At 36.8% G+C, this 13,512-nt stretch overlaps 1 long non-coding RNA gene across 1 annotated transcript; it reads right to left on the bottom strand.

The window, feature by feature from the left end:
- Window positions 1-8,310: 8,310 nt before the first annotated feature.
- On the bottom strand, window positions 8,311-10,717 carry LOC136822790 (uncharacterized). Its single transcript, XR_010848944.1, has 3 exons — window positions 10,460-10,717; window positions 9,036-9,131; window positions 8,311-8,325 (listed from the first exon to the last, which is right to left on the bottom strand). It is a non-coding gene; the product is annotated as an uncharacterized lncRNA (long non-coding RNA).
- Between the last annotated feature and the right edge of the window lie 2,795 nt (window positions 10,718-13,512).

Raw genomic sequence — 13,512 nt, 5'->3', positions numbered from 1 at the left:
CCCTTACAGTGCAGCAAAAATCAGTGAAAATCATACCCTTAGAGTGCATTTCCCCCTAAAGTTTCGATCCCTTTCGTGCAAAAAATGGTCAAAATTCTAGCATTTTTGGTCAAAATATCTAGATTTTTCAAGAATTTTCTGAAATTTCTACCCTTACAGTGCATCTCTAGTTTTTCCGACCCTTACAGTGCATTCTAAACATATTGGAAAAGGTACCCTTAGGACCCGCACATACCCGTCCGTCCTTTTGCCAGCAGCCTACCTTTTGCCCAGCTGCCCCCCCCCCCCGGGCAAATACCACGTGTTCAATAATAAAAAATCAACTTTTCTTTCCAAAAACGGCAATAATTGCCGAGAACGGCAATTTACTTTTTTTATTTTTCTGCTGATTCAGTATTTCATCGCTGAGAAATAATTGCCGCTTTTATCTTAAACACCCAACTGATGAGGATCACTTCATAACCTAGTACAAAATGACTTCGACTAAGATCAAATCAGAAAATCCACGATGCATGGTTTGACTGCTGGCTAAGTCTCCCTTGTTCCTAAACCTAATCGAACAACCAAAATGGTTCAAAACCAGCACAAGCATGAAAGTTGGTATAGTATAGTACCAGTCTGGAATTCATGCACAGTACGCCGAATATATTCGGCGTGAGAATGTCCTCAATTGGGTGTAACCTTCTTGATCCTCAAAATATCTTCGGCGTGGCTTTTGCATGGATTCTACACTGGGTATAGTATATATATTCATTCATTTTTTAAGACTTTGTTTGTTTGTGAGTTATTTATACGTTATTTTCTATGTTTTTGAACAGTTTGATTGATTTTCCAAAAGATTGCCACTGGTGGTATTCGAAGCCACTAAATGCAAAGTTCCAATGATCAGAAACTCAACACCACATTCGTTTGCGTAGGGTAAAATGGCGAAGTGTGAAATCGATTTCAATTGAGGCAAATTCTTTTTGAAAAATGACCCTACAAGACTTGACTATATCTTTTTATTCCATGATTGAAGCAATTACTTTGAAATAAAAAATATATTGACAATGGATGGGTAAGCTTTTCTAGAAATCCAAACATGAATTGCATGCATAGCTTTTACCAAAAAATAGCACTTTAGTCTTGTTTTTCTAATAAACAGTCCCAGCTTAATTCCCACATCTCAGATTAGATTAAAGTATGAGACCCTAGGAGGTTGAGGAAAATAAGATAGGCAGACGAAGTAGACAATACGAGAGTTTTTTGAAGGTTAACACAGCCTTGCCCAGGGGAAACCATGAGATCAGGATCCGTCGCAGCAGCAGTCACCATGCTCTGATGAGAACGCAGTTGATATAAACTAAAAGAGAAAAAAAGAAGAAGCAGAAAGCAGAACTGAAACTATTGAGAGGGCAAGCAGGAGAGGGTGGGAGGGAAAGATTGAAGTCGCAATCAATACAGGCTCAGCTTTTGAAGAGGGCTTGACACTAGAATATATAGGCAAGGGAAGAAGGCCTAATTTAACTTGAGTCCCGCTCGGGACTGTCCCGATCTAGAACGACGTGGTTAAGAAGTCGAAATCGATGAAAAAAAAATTGATCAATGGTTTGATTTATACTATACCAGACTCCCGCGCTCGATAGGATCGATCATCGGAACGGCTCGATGATGGATCGATATGTGATCGATGGTTTACTTTTAACGATCCGGATAGGAGATCGATAGAGGATCGATACTCAAGATTTTTAAGCTTATGATTAGTTATCGATTATTTATCGATCTATCATCGATCTTTTATCGATCGATGTATGATCGATACATGATCAATACATGATAGATTCATAATCGATTTATAATCGATGCATACTCGATTAACGATCGATGACGAATCGATATACTCGATTGAAATACTAGGTCGATAATGGATCAACGAAGGATCGATACTCAAGACTTTTTAATGGCTAAATCTTCCATCGATCTCCTATCCGGATCGTTAAGTAATCCATCGATCACATATCGATCCGTCATCGAGCCGTTCCGATGATCGATCCTATCGAGCGTGGGGGTCTGGACTATATACTTTTACTTGAGTCCTGATTTTGCGTATGAAATGTTTGGATTCGGGACTAAATTAAAATCCCTGATTTGGCCTACGAAGTGGTTGAATTCGGGACTCAAGTAAAAGTATATATAGTACCGAGAAACTTTTAGTCCCGATTTACCTTACGAACATATTGGATTCGGGACTCAAGTAAAAGTATATATAATACCATATTTAATATCTTAGTCACTGAAAAGATGGATATGGCGGCTTGAATTTGAAAATGTTTCGGTGGTATCAAATTTGGCTTACAGGTATTACCAAGTATTTCGGTATTGAGGCTCACATATCTGTTGGACGTACGCGTACATCCGACAGAAAAAACGTTTTTTTTGCCATAAAAATTCAAAATTAGGTAAAATGCTAACTTTAGCGGTAAATAAAATTTGATTTTAGGAAGGCTGAACTGAGATTCGGTTGCCACTAAAATAAAACTCGCCAAAATCAAGAAAAACGTAATTTCAAAAAGTGTGATTTATTAAAAAAAGGCCCAATAGTTTCTTCGTCTTCTGGTAACAAAAGTAAGACATTAAAATTTTCAGCTTTTTCAACTACGTGCCCTGCTAAAGAGGCTTCGATGTCAAAAACTTTAGTGTAACTTATTGAGTGAAAAAGTTTATTCATAATCCTTACTGGTGCTTTCTGACCCGTCATGTTGTGAATGCTTTTCCTCTCTGATGGTGTTGACAAGATTAGCGGTAAACGATTCTACCAATCGTGACAGAGTATACGTATTACCTTTCTGACGTTTACTAACGTCGTTATCCCTCAATACACAATGACAGAAATAGTTGGACTGATGTAGGGCCATACTCTTTCTTGACGTGGCCGACTATTTTCACCAATTATATCACAATAGTGTCGGCCTGTGACTTCTTACAAACAATTGTCTGTATCAGTCATGAAACTCAGGACCTCCGTCCAATTATTTGTTCCCAGTACAACCTTAACACATTGTTGGTTAACTTGAAAAAATGCAATATCATTAGCATATTTCTATTTCAAGCGTTGTTTTAGTTAATGACGATAGGGACAAATCATGACCAGTTCCATGAATATCTTGTAAAGTTTTCATCGAAACCACATGACTGTTGCTAATTATTTCATCGTCGACGTGTTTCGTAACTGCCTCAAAGTCTCCACTTGCTTGAGTTTCCTTAAATGACGATTTGAGACTTTAGAAAATAATCGTCATATAGAGCAACCTACCCGAACCTTGAAGGTACATGGAAAGCAATTGAGATCACGTAGTTCTAAGTTTTATTGAATCTACTTTTGAGCATCACGGCGGGTTAAAAGGGCTACAAACTTAGATCCACATTTGATTTCCTGTAATTTGAACAAATATTCTGTGGCCTTTCAGCAGATTTCGAAATACAAACAAGAATAAGACTGTAATGACGAAACGTGACTTACCGCTTCTTCAGTTGTTTTATACATTTTGAACATTTCGGCTGGTAAAGAATTTCAGTTGTTTCTGGTTCTTCACTTTTCCGTTTCCGAGAAAAATTCCCCTAACAGTGCTTGTGATATTGGAATTCCCGCGCTACAATATCATCGGCATCGATTGCATAATAAACTATATTCCTTTTAAACTGTTACCTTCTGGAATTCGTCGAATTTAAGCCACTTCTAATTGCAAATATTATATGACTTGACTTAAATTTATGACTTTTATGAAAAAATTAAAATGGAGAAAAACAGCAGTTTTTGCCCGCTCAAATGCTTATAAATCGTCTGTGATGACGTCACAGCCTGAAAGATTTCCATGATATTGATAAAGTCCATCCTTTTCCACTTTTTTCTCTGAGTTTTTGAAAATTTATGAACATTTTTGAGCTCTACAGATGGGATTAAATGGTCAAAGCAGGTGAAAAATGGACAAAAAATATCAACGTTTACCCAGTGAAACGCTAAAAATTGCCAATAATGACCTCACAAACTGAAATTTTTCATGATTTTGATAAAGTCTAAAGTTTTCCACTTTTTCTTGGGGTTTTTGAGCATTTATGGGCTCTTTCATAAGTTTTTATGGTCGAAATAGGTGAAAATTTGACAAAAGTAGCACTTTTTATCCACTGAAACCCTCAAAAGTGCCGATAATGACGTCACAAACTGAAATATTTTCATGATTTTGATAGAGTCTAACATTTTCCATATTTTAATGGAGTTATTGAGGATTTATGAGCTCTTTAATGAGTTTATGATCAAAATAGATGAAAAAATAGCAATTTTTACCCCCTGAAACCCTAAAAGTTGCCAATGATGACGTCACAAACTGAGATTTTTTCATGATTTTGATAGAGTCTAACGTCTTTCATATTTTTATGGAGTTTTTGAGGATATATCAGCCCTTCAATGGGTTTAAATGATCAAAATAGATGAAAAATGGGCAAAAATAGCAATTTTTACCCCCCTGAAACCCTGAAAATTGCCAATGATGACGTTACAAACTGAGATTTTTTCATAATTTTGATAGAGTCTAACGTTTCCCATATTTTTATAGAGTTTTGAGGATATATGAGCCCTCAATGGGTTTAAATGATCAAAATAGATGAAAAATGGGCAAAAATAGCAATTTTCACCCCACCCCCTAAAACCCTAAACATTGCCAATGATGACGTTACAAACTTAGATTTTTCATGATTTTGATTGAGTCTAGCATTTTCCATATTGTTATGGAGTTTTTGAGGATTTATTGAGCCCTTCAATGGGTTTAAATGATCAAAATAGATGAAAAATGGGCAAGAATAGTAATTTTTACTCCCTGAAACCCTAAAAATTGCCCATGATTACGTCACAAACTTAAATTTTTTCATGATTTTGATAGAATTCAACGTTTTCTATATCTTTTAGGAGTTTTTGAACATTTTGAAGTTTTCAAATTGGTTTAATGGTCAAAACAGGCAAAAAATAGGCAAAAATGGCTGTTTTTTGCCCACTTTTGTTCAGGGAAACCCCCGGAAATTTTGTTTTTGTTTTTTTCAAATAGTTGTTCTACTTATTTTGAGTATTTCTGCAAAATTTCAAGTCATTTGCTTGGCTAGTTCAAAAGATATTGTCTGATGTTGTTGACAGGAAAACGGCTTCTCCATAGTAATTCCTTACCCTGGCGCTTTAGGACCCCCTACTTCAGACCCTCTGGAGACCAAAAACCCCCTCTAAACGCTATTTACCTTTCGATTCCATAAACTAGAGATGTTAAACAACACGAAAATCGTATTGTAATTTAGGACCCCCCTAGGTGGTGCTACCCCGCACTCAGGAGCTGGTCTATATATATAGTAACGAGAAACTTTTAGTCCCGATTTACCTTACAAACATATTGGATTCAGGACTCAAGTAAAAGTATATATAAAACATATTTAATATCTGAGTCACTGAAAAGATGGATATGGCGGCTTGAATTTGAAAATCAGGGAAGTGTGGGGCAGATCTTTATTTATACGGGCTAAGTATAACACTTTTTTAAATTATACTTTTCGGGACGGTCCCGAATCGGCCTACGAAAATGTTGCATTCGGGACAGTCCCGAATTGGCCTACAAAAAGGTTGGATTCGGGACTCAAGTAAAAGTATTATATAGTAACGAGAAACTTTTAGTCCCGATTTACCTTACGAACATATTGGATTCGGGACTCAAGTAAAAGTATATATAATACATATTTACTATCTGAGTCACTGAAAAGATGGATACGGCGGCTTGAATTTGAAAATCAGGGAAGTGTGGGGCAGATCTTTATTTATACGGGCTAATTATAGCTCGTCTTGAAAATGTAAATTTCGGGAAGGTCCCGAATCTGTCTATATAAAGGTTTGATTCGGGACGGTCCCGAATAGGTCTAAGAAAAGGTTGAATTCGGGACTCAAGTAAAAGTATTTATAGCAACGAGAAACTTTTAGTCCCGATTTACCTTACAAACATATTGGGTTCGGGACTCAAGTAAAACTATATATGGCAACGAGAAATTTTTATTCGCGATTTTCCTCATTTCAAAATTTCTAAAGAAGGCGAAATACTATATTGGAACAAAAAATCCAAACAGTGTATTCCGCCTTCTTTAAAAAAATACACTTTCGAATGTTTCTAAAGAAGGCGGAATACACTACTTTGGACTTTCTGCCCTAACATAGTATTCCGCCTTCTTTAAAAAATACCCCTTCGAATGTTTCTAAAGAAGGCAAAATACACTACTACACTATGAACTTACTGCCCTAACATAGTATTCCGCCTTCTTAAAAAAAATAGGCTTTCAAATGTTTCTAAAGAAGGCAGAATACACTACTATGAACTTACTGCCCTAACATAGTATTCCGCCTTCTTTAAAAAAATACCCTTTCGAATGTTTCTAAAGAAGGCAGAATACACTACTTTGGACTTACTGCCCTAACATAGTATTCCGCCTTCTTTAAAAAAATACGTTTTTGAATATTTCTTAATAAGAAGGCAGAATACACTATGTATTTACTCTCCCATATAGTACTTTGCCTTCCTTGAAAAATACGTTAATCAGCAGGGGGACAGCTATTAGGTACCCGAGAGTATTACAAACACAGGCAATCATTTCCAAAAATTTAAATCGGTATAGTACTTTTCCGGGCGCGTTACAATGAATGATGTTGAAATCGGGGTTCCAGCAACTTAGAATGGACTTATTTTAAACGCATAACAAGGCGCCCAAGGGCGTGAAGGCCCAGCTAAAAAAATCTGTAATAGAGACAAAATACAAGGATACTTGCTACAGGGTTAATTTGAAAAATAATCCGCAAAATTGATTTTTCTATAATTTCCGCTTTTGTTTTATCTTATGACTTACAGTAGATTGATTAAAATGAATTGATTGATTAATCTTAAAACGAATTTTTCAGTTATTCGAAGTAAATTCTTATCCCCCTTGGAGCTTCGAATAACCGGGAGTCTACTGTTTTTTTTCACATTGTAGGGATCGATGATCAAACAACTGGACGACCCAATTTGCATTCCCAAGAGGTTGTGTAAGGAGCAAGAGTTCCTGAATATGTAAATATCAATAGCAGTTTTTAACATGTAATATATCTAGACATTGTCACTTTTTAATGGTACTAAAAAAATCTCCCTTCACTATTTCACCCCACCCCCCCCCTTTTTTTTTGAAGGGAAAATTGTACCCTTCGTTTGCAAAATTGATTCTCACTATTTCACAAGTTGTCTGATATGGAGAGTTCTACCATGACCACAGACAAAGAAAGTTTTGAAGTTTTGCTTGAAATAGAAGAGTTGACTACTAAATGACGATAAATTGAGCGGAGATCATATTGCCTTGTCCCGTTAAAGTTGCCGATTGAACTACGGGATGCTTCGATTGATATCATGTTTTGAAAAGGGGAATGTAAAAAAATGATAAATACGTCAGTTTCAAATATAATGTATATTTATTTTAATAGCCTATTGTTTTTTAACAAGTTAAAAAAGCTGAGCAAGTAAGTGCTAAACAATGAAATGTCAAAAAAAATCATAAATTCCGGTTTAGCCTCGGAAATCTGAGTTACCCAAATGAAACACAAGTTAATTGAATCAAGTGAGCCGAATACTATCAAGTTAGCTGAGTAATATCAAGTTAGCTGAGTAGTGTCAAGTTAGCTGAGTAATATCAAGTTAGCCGAGTAATATCAAGTTAGCTGAGTAATATCAAGTTAGCTGAGTAGTATCAAGTGAGCCGAGTATTATCAAGTTAGCCGAGTAATATCAAGTGAGCCGAGTAATATCAAGTGAGCTAAGTAATATCAAGTGAGCCGAGTAGTATCAATTGAGTAAAAGAAAGTATTCCAAGTGTATTCTGGTGAGCCAAGTGAATCGAGGGGAACCCTTTAAATCTGAGTTAACTGTGTAAATCCAAGTTAGCTTTGTATAACCAAGCTATCTAATGTAAATCCAGATTGGGCTTTTCCAGAAAAAATTCGTTCATGGGGGGTGGAGGATATATTATTTTTTCTGTGATCTACCCCTGGACATTTCGATTTTTCACCCCCTGGACACGTGTTTTACCCCTGGACAAGCATCAATTTGACCCCCTGGACAAGCATCAATTTGACCCCTGGACATCGCAGATTCACCCCATGGACATGGCAGTTTTTCAGGGTTTTTTCAATACCCCTGGACAATATATCCTCCACCCCCATGAATGGTTTTTTTCTGGAAGAGCCCATTGACCAGAGTAGCTATATACACTGAATGATGTGGACTTGCTGGGACTTGATGAACCCTGAAAAATAAAAACAAAAACGAAATTACCCAAACAGTCGCGTTCAACTGGAGTATACTACCATGTTCATAAATCGTAAAGCTCAAGTGCAGCGTAAGCTTGTTCCAAGTTCTGGAAGACTTTCATAATTATGTTAGGAAGATACTTGCTTTTAGTTGAAAATTGCGGCATGCAAGCATGTATAGGTCACAATTTTTTCGCACAACATAAAGAACCCGAGATGAAATCTGATCATGATGTTTTACAAATACAAGTGAAAATCTCATTTCCAGGGCAGCTACCTTAAAGGGATAACCAGATAAAAAATAAAATTCAGCCCAAAGATTCCTTCCATAGTCCTTAGCAAAACCTCCAAATTTTACATGCTACTTGTTTTTCAAAGTCGAAATATTTAGGTCATTTTTAATTTCTGCTGGAAAACAATAGAATTTCAACATGAGGTACGTGTGAGGTACGAAAAACTGAGATTTCTAATTGTCATATCTTGAATTTGGAATGTTATTTCTCAAAAATATTTGGAGGGCTTACTAAGGACCGTGGAAAGAATCTTTTAGCCAATTTTCATATTTTATCAGCTCTTTACCACGCTTCCCCCAACCTCACAAAGATTTTGCAGTAAATGTAATACACAACTTGATTTTTCACTTAAAGTCATTAGGTTACCAAGCCTTTTAATGATAAATCCTGAAGAAAATCAAATTCAAACTCACCTTAAGATTGAGTATCAATCAATCAGTGGGAACCAATCAGTCTGGATATGATGTACGATAACAGTCTTGATGTATATGGATGATGATGGTCCAAAACTGTACAAAAAGAAAAACAAATATGATTCTTGCCTTTCTATTACCTTTTTTTAATGATTGACATCAAGAATCAATTTTGGTTAGAACTGAAATTGGTGAATTTCAAGTTTTTGCTACCTCAAGTAAAAATTTTTTCTCCATTTCGACCAGACGATTTTAATTGAACATAATTGAAATTTGATTGTCGAACGCAATCGAATCTCAATCCAACGACCAAATTCTAGGTAATATTTGATTCGTTTGATTGAGATTTTCGTTCGAGTGATTGAATCGAATGCAATCGAACCCAATCGAATTCGATGCGACCAAGTTTTCATTATTCATTATTTTAGGGAGAAAATTCTCAATAAGTTGCGAGCAAAAAAAATCATCTCCATAATTATAAAAATCAAAGAAGCGCACTTTTAAAGAGATGGTAGGTCCGTACGGGTTCGTTTTTAACCGGATATTTGCCGGACCGTTTGTTTTGATCTTTCAAAATCTTGATGAAGCGCCAAAATAACAAAATAATGGCAACTTGGCGCGGCAGTTTTTTGACATGCGGGCGGCTTACGGTAAACATAGCATTAAATACCATCGGCCTAATATTCTATTGAGATTCAATTGCGTTCAACAATAAAATTTTAATCGTTCGCTTGGGTTCTATCTGGTTAGATCATCGGTTCTGTTCGATTGAGTATCGACTGACCGACCTATTATTGGCAGACGGAAGTAATAGATAGAATATCTGTTTTCAAAGTCAAAGCGAGACGATCTCAATCGAACGGAATCGACGATCAAACCAATCGAACCAAATCGAACGCAATCGACCGATTTCAATTGAACGTCAAAATTCTTGGTAATATTCGATTGGTTCGATTGTTGTTCGACTGGTTCGATCGTTGATTCCATCCGATTGAGATCGGCTGGCTTTATTCTTGCAGCTTCCCAACATCCAAGCTCTCAAACATCACAAGCCCAATGAAATTACTTTCGATTTCCCGTAGAAATTATGCGATGAACAATCCGGGGGTCAATGAATCGACGATCGAAACGAACGCAATCGAACGCAATCGAACATCAATCTGAAAATTCGACAATCGAATTTCAATCGGTCGATTGCGTTTGTTCGATTGAAATTGTCTGGTCAAAGCCGACGCCAAACAACCTGATAGTGATCTGCGCTGCATTTTTTGTAAGTGGAATTGCCTGATTCTTACCCCTCCTACCTAGCCCTTAATTTGAGAATTAACCTTGCAGATTGTTTGTATTTCGCAGAGTGTCTTGTTGCTAAAGGCCAATAGCAATATTCTTATGATACTACTGGAGCACACACAATAGAGATTTACCTTTACGAATGGCAGCAGCAGTCAGTGACAGTAAAATCTTGATTTATCCTCTTTACTTCTTGAACTCTTTAATTCTCAGTCTTTGAGAGAAAAAGACTGAATGAAAGAGATCACGTTGAAGTTGAACCAACACTCCACGTTGAGTTGAGTTGAAGATAGTCTATGTAGGTAGGACTATACGAAATACAGACAATAACAAGATACGGTCTTCAGCCATATATCAACATATGGCTTTGCTCGGCTTTGCTAGAGGATAGATAATTGTACGCTAGCCGACAGACGATCCCTGTCGATCCCTCTACATTATAGCGCTGAGTTTAGCCTGGAAAATATATGTACTCTCGCGGAACACCGCCTAATTGCTTTGCGTAACTAACAAACGGGCACTGTGCAGATGAAAGGCCCACTACGCTGCGCTGCTGGGCCAATAATGGAGAGAAGAGGAAGAGAATCGATTTCAAAGAAAACCCAAAAAGGTATAGACATGAATGATTTATGGTTAAGTACAAATTCGACGAAAATCCCTTGTCTGAAAAGTCGAATCCCACTCGGGACTCAAGTCCAATTAGGCCGGTTAGAACAACCGGCAGCCGAAATACACTATTTCTTAACCGCCCGGCACAGTGGCGGGATGTACTTCATTCGACTTGGAATTTTAAAGCTAAGGTTTAGCTCCAAGTCCAATTAATTCCCACTTCTCAGATTAGATTAAAGTATGAGGCCATAGGAGGTTGAGGAAAATAATATAGGCAGACAAAGTAGACAAAGGTACGAGAGGTTTTTGAAGGTGGTCGAAATGGACTGATCTAGGTACCAAAGGATATGAGCAAACAAGGAGGTTAAAGAAACGTAATTGTGCGGTGATGAAACAGTTATATTTTGAAATGTAAAAGGAATGCCGAAATTGTATAAATTGAACTTGGGATGACATTGAGGATGCATCAAGATACATAACTGAGAGCCTAACCCATTTTGATGATGGGTGCCCTGCCAACCGTTTTGATGACGGGGGATTGAAGTCGCAATCAATACAGGCTCAGCTTGAAGAGGGCTCGACACTAGAATATATATTGGCGAGGGAAGAACAACCGGCATCCGAAATACACTATTTCTTAACCGCCCCGGCATGGTGGCGGGATGTACTTCATTCGACTTGGAATTAACCTAAGCTAAGGTTTAGCTCCAACTTATATTATGCCGCCTTTAGTAAACCTTCCTATACCTTTTGTCCTTCAGAAAAACTAAAAACATTGACCTTAATCGTTTGTTTTCAGCTCCTGTAGCTAGTACCGTAAGTTGGTCTAATATAGACATCCCTTGTCTAATTCCGACACCCTTCTTTAGAGAAAGGAATAATATGAAAGTTTGAATCACTGATTGAAAAAGGATTATTCTTCTCTGACCACTAAGCATAGAAAAACAGTTTCAACCTTTCTATAAATTTCAGCTGATAAAAAGAGTGTTGGAGTTAGAGGAGGGGTGTCGACATTAGACCTAGTTACGGTAGTTTGAGTAGAGTTTTTCAATAGACAGTCTAGACTTATTAAACTCGTATATCAAGATTACGGGATCTCGAGTCCGGGCCAATTTTACTTTTGTTTTCAGTGGTTTCATTTTCGATTTCAAGCCAACATCTTAGCAACGGGGTGCTCGCCCATAGTTACAGGGGTTAGTGCAAAAAACCAAACATAGAAAGTTTTCCAAATCCTCTATTTCGATTGTACCAATAAAAAATGAAATTTTTCCATGTTTCACTTTTTTGCACCAATCTTTCAAAATGAAAATATTTAAGATTTAAAGTTCTTCTTTTATTCAATGATTTTTTACGGCACTTTGTTGACAATCTAACTCTCGCATCAAATTCCCGCTTTCTTAAGTAAAATTGAAGAGGAGAAAAATCACGAATTAAAACAAATATATGAAGGGCGGGATTTTACAGCCGCCTGTCGTGCAAGGCACTGAGAGGGCACGGGTGCCAAAAATAAGGGCTGTGTGAAATGCAGCAATCTCATTGGTGGAAATTTGATAACAGCTGCGAAGGAGCGCTAGGAAGCAATCAGTAGAAGAGACTTTCGTTTGTGTTGCAGATTTTGATATAAACTTCTCTCACAAGTATTACTTGTCAATGTGTTGTGTCAACTTGTCAGCATTGTGTTGTTGTAAAGGGAAAGAAAAAGAGGTAAGACTACAGTAGCCTAGTTTCCAATCCTGATAGGAGTTTAAGCTTAGACTGATAGAGATGTCATGTGACTCAAATCCTGCGTCTTCATGTGTCTCAAATCCCATGTCTTATTGGACTAGAGAAAGCGTAAGTGAAATCGTGGGATCTGATTGGATAAAAGAAATTCCATGTGAACTGGCACGAAAAAGAATTCTCATTCTAAAACAAGATATGGCGGCGAGAAAAGCACCTCTTTTTGCTTTGGACAAAAGGTTTTAAATTCTGGTTGATGTTAAGGTTTTTTCTCATCTTCTCTCATTTACCATTTAATTTAATCTAATAGTCAGGCAGCTGAGGTCACAAAAAAAATGGACAGGGTGCGAACAATCTAAAACCAATTTTAATTGAAAATATATAGCCCAAATATCTAGAAATCATCAACCGGACCTATCCAAATTATTTACCTGAAATCCCCAGTAACATTTTAGATCCTAAATGACGTCATATAGGCCCAAGCTAACTAAAAGATTTTTGTGAGCAAACATATGATCATATTATATAATACCAAAAGAAGTGTATTCAAACATAGATTAAGAAAAAGGTCAGTGACCATAGCTGAAAATTTGTCTATAAAAAGTTACAAAGGTTTCTTTAACGCCCGCAACGTCACTTTTACCTGGTCCGACAGGAAAAAATCTGAAAATTTAAACTCTTCAAAATAAAAATCCAATACCAAAATCCAATAACTTTTTATAAGCAAATTTTCAAATATTGATCCTGACCTTTTTCTTAATCTACGCCAAAATTGTGTCGATTGGTGTATAATATGTTCATATTTTCTTTCATTAAATTTTTTTTTTTGCTTGTGACGTCATCAAAATCACCAATGTTC

The sequence above is a fragment of the Clytia hemisphaerica genome, unplaced genomic scaffold (genome assembly GCF_902728285.1).
Source record: "Clytia hemisphaerica strain Z4C2 unplaced genomic scaffold, Clytia hemisphaerica genome assembly, whole genome shotgun sequence".
NCBI lineage: Eukaryota > Metazoa > Cnidaria > Hydrozoa > Leptothecata > Clytiidae > Clytia > Clytia hemisphaerica.
Note: the sequence above shows the minus strand (reverse complement) of the source record. Positions and strands in the feature narration are given on the sequence as shown.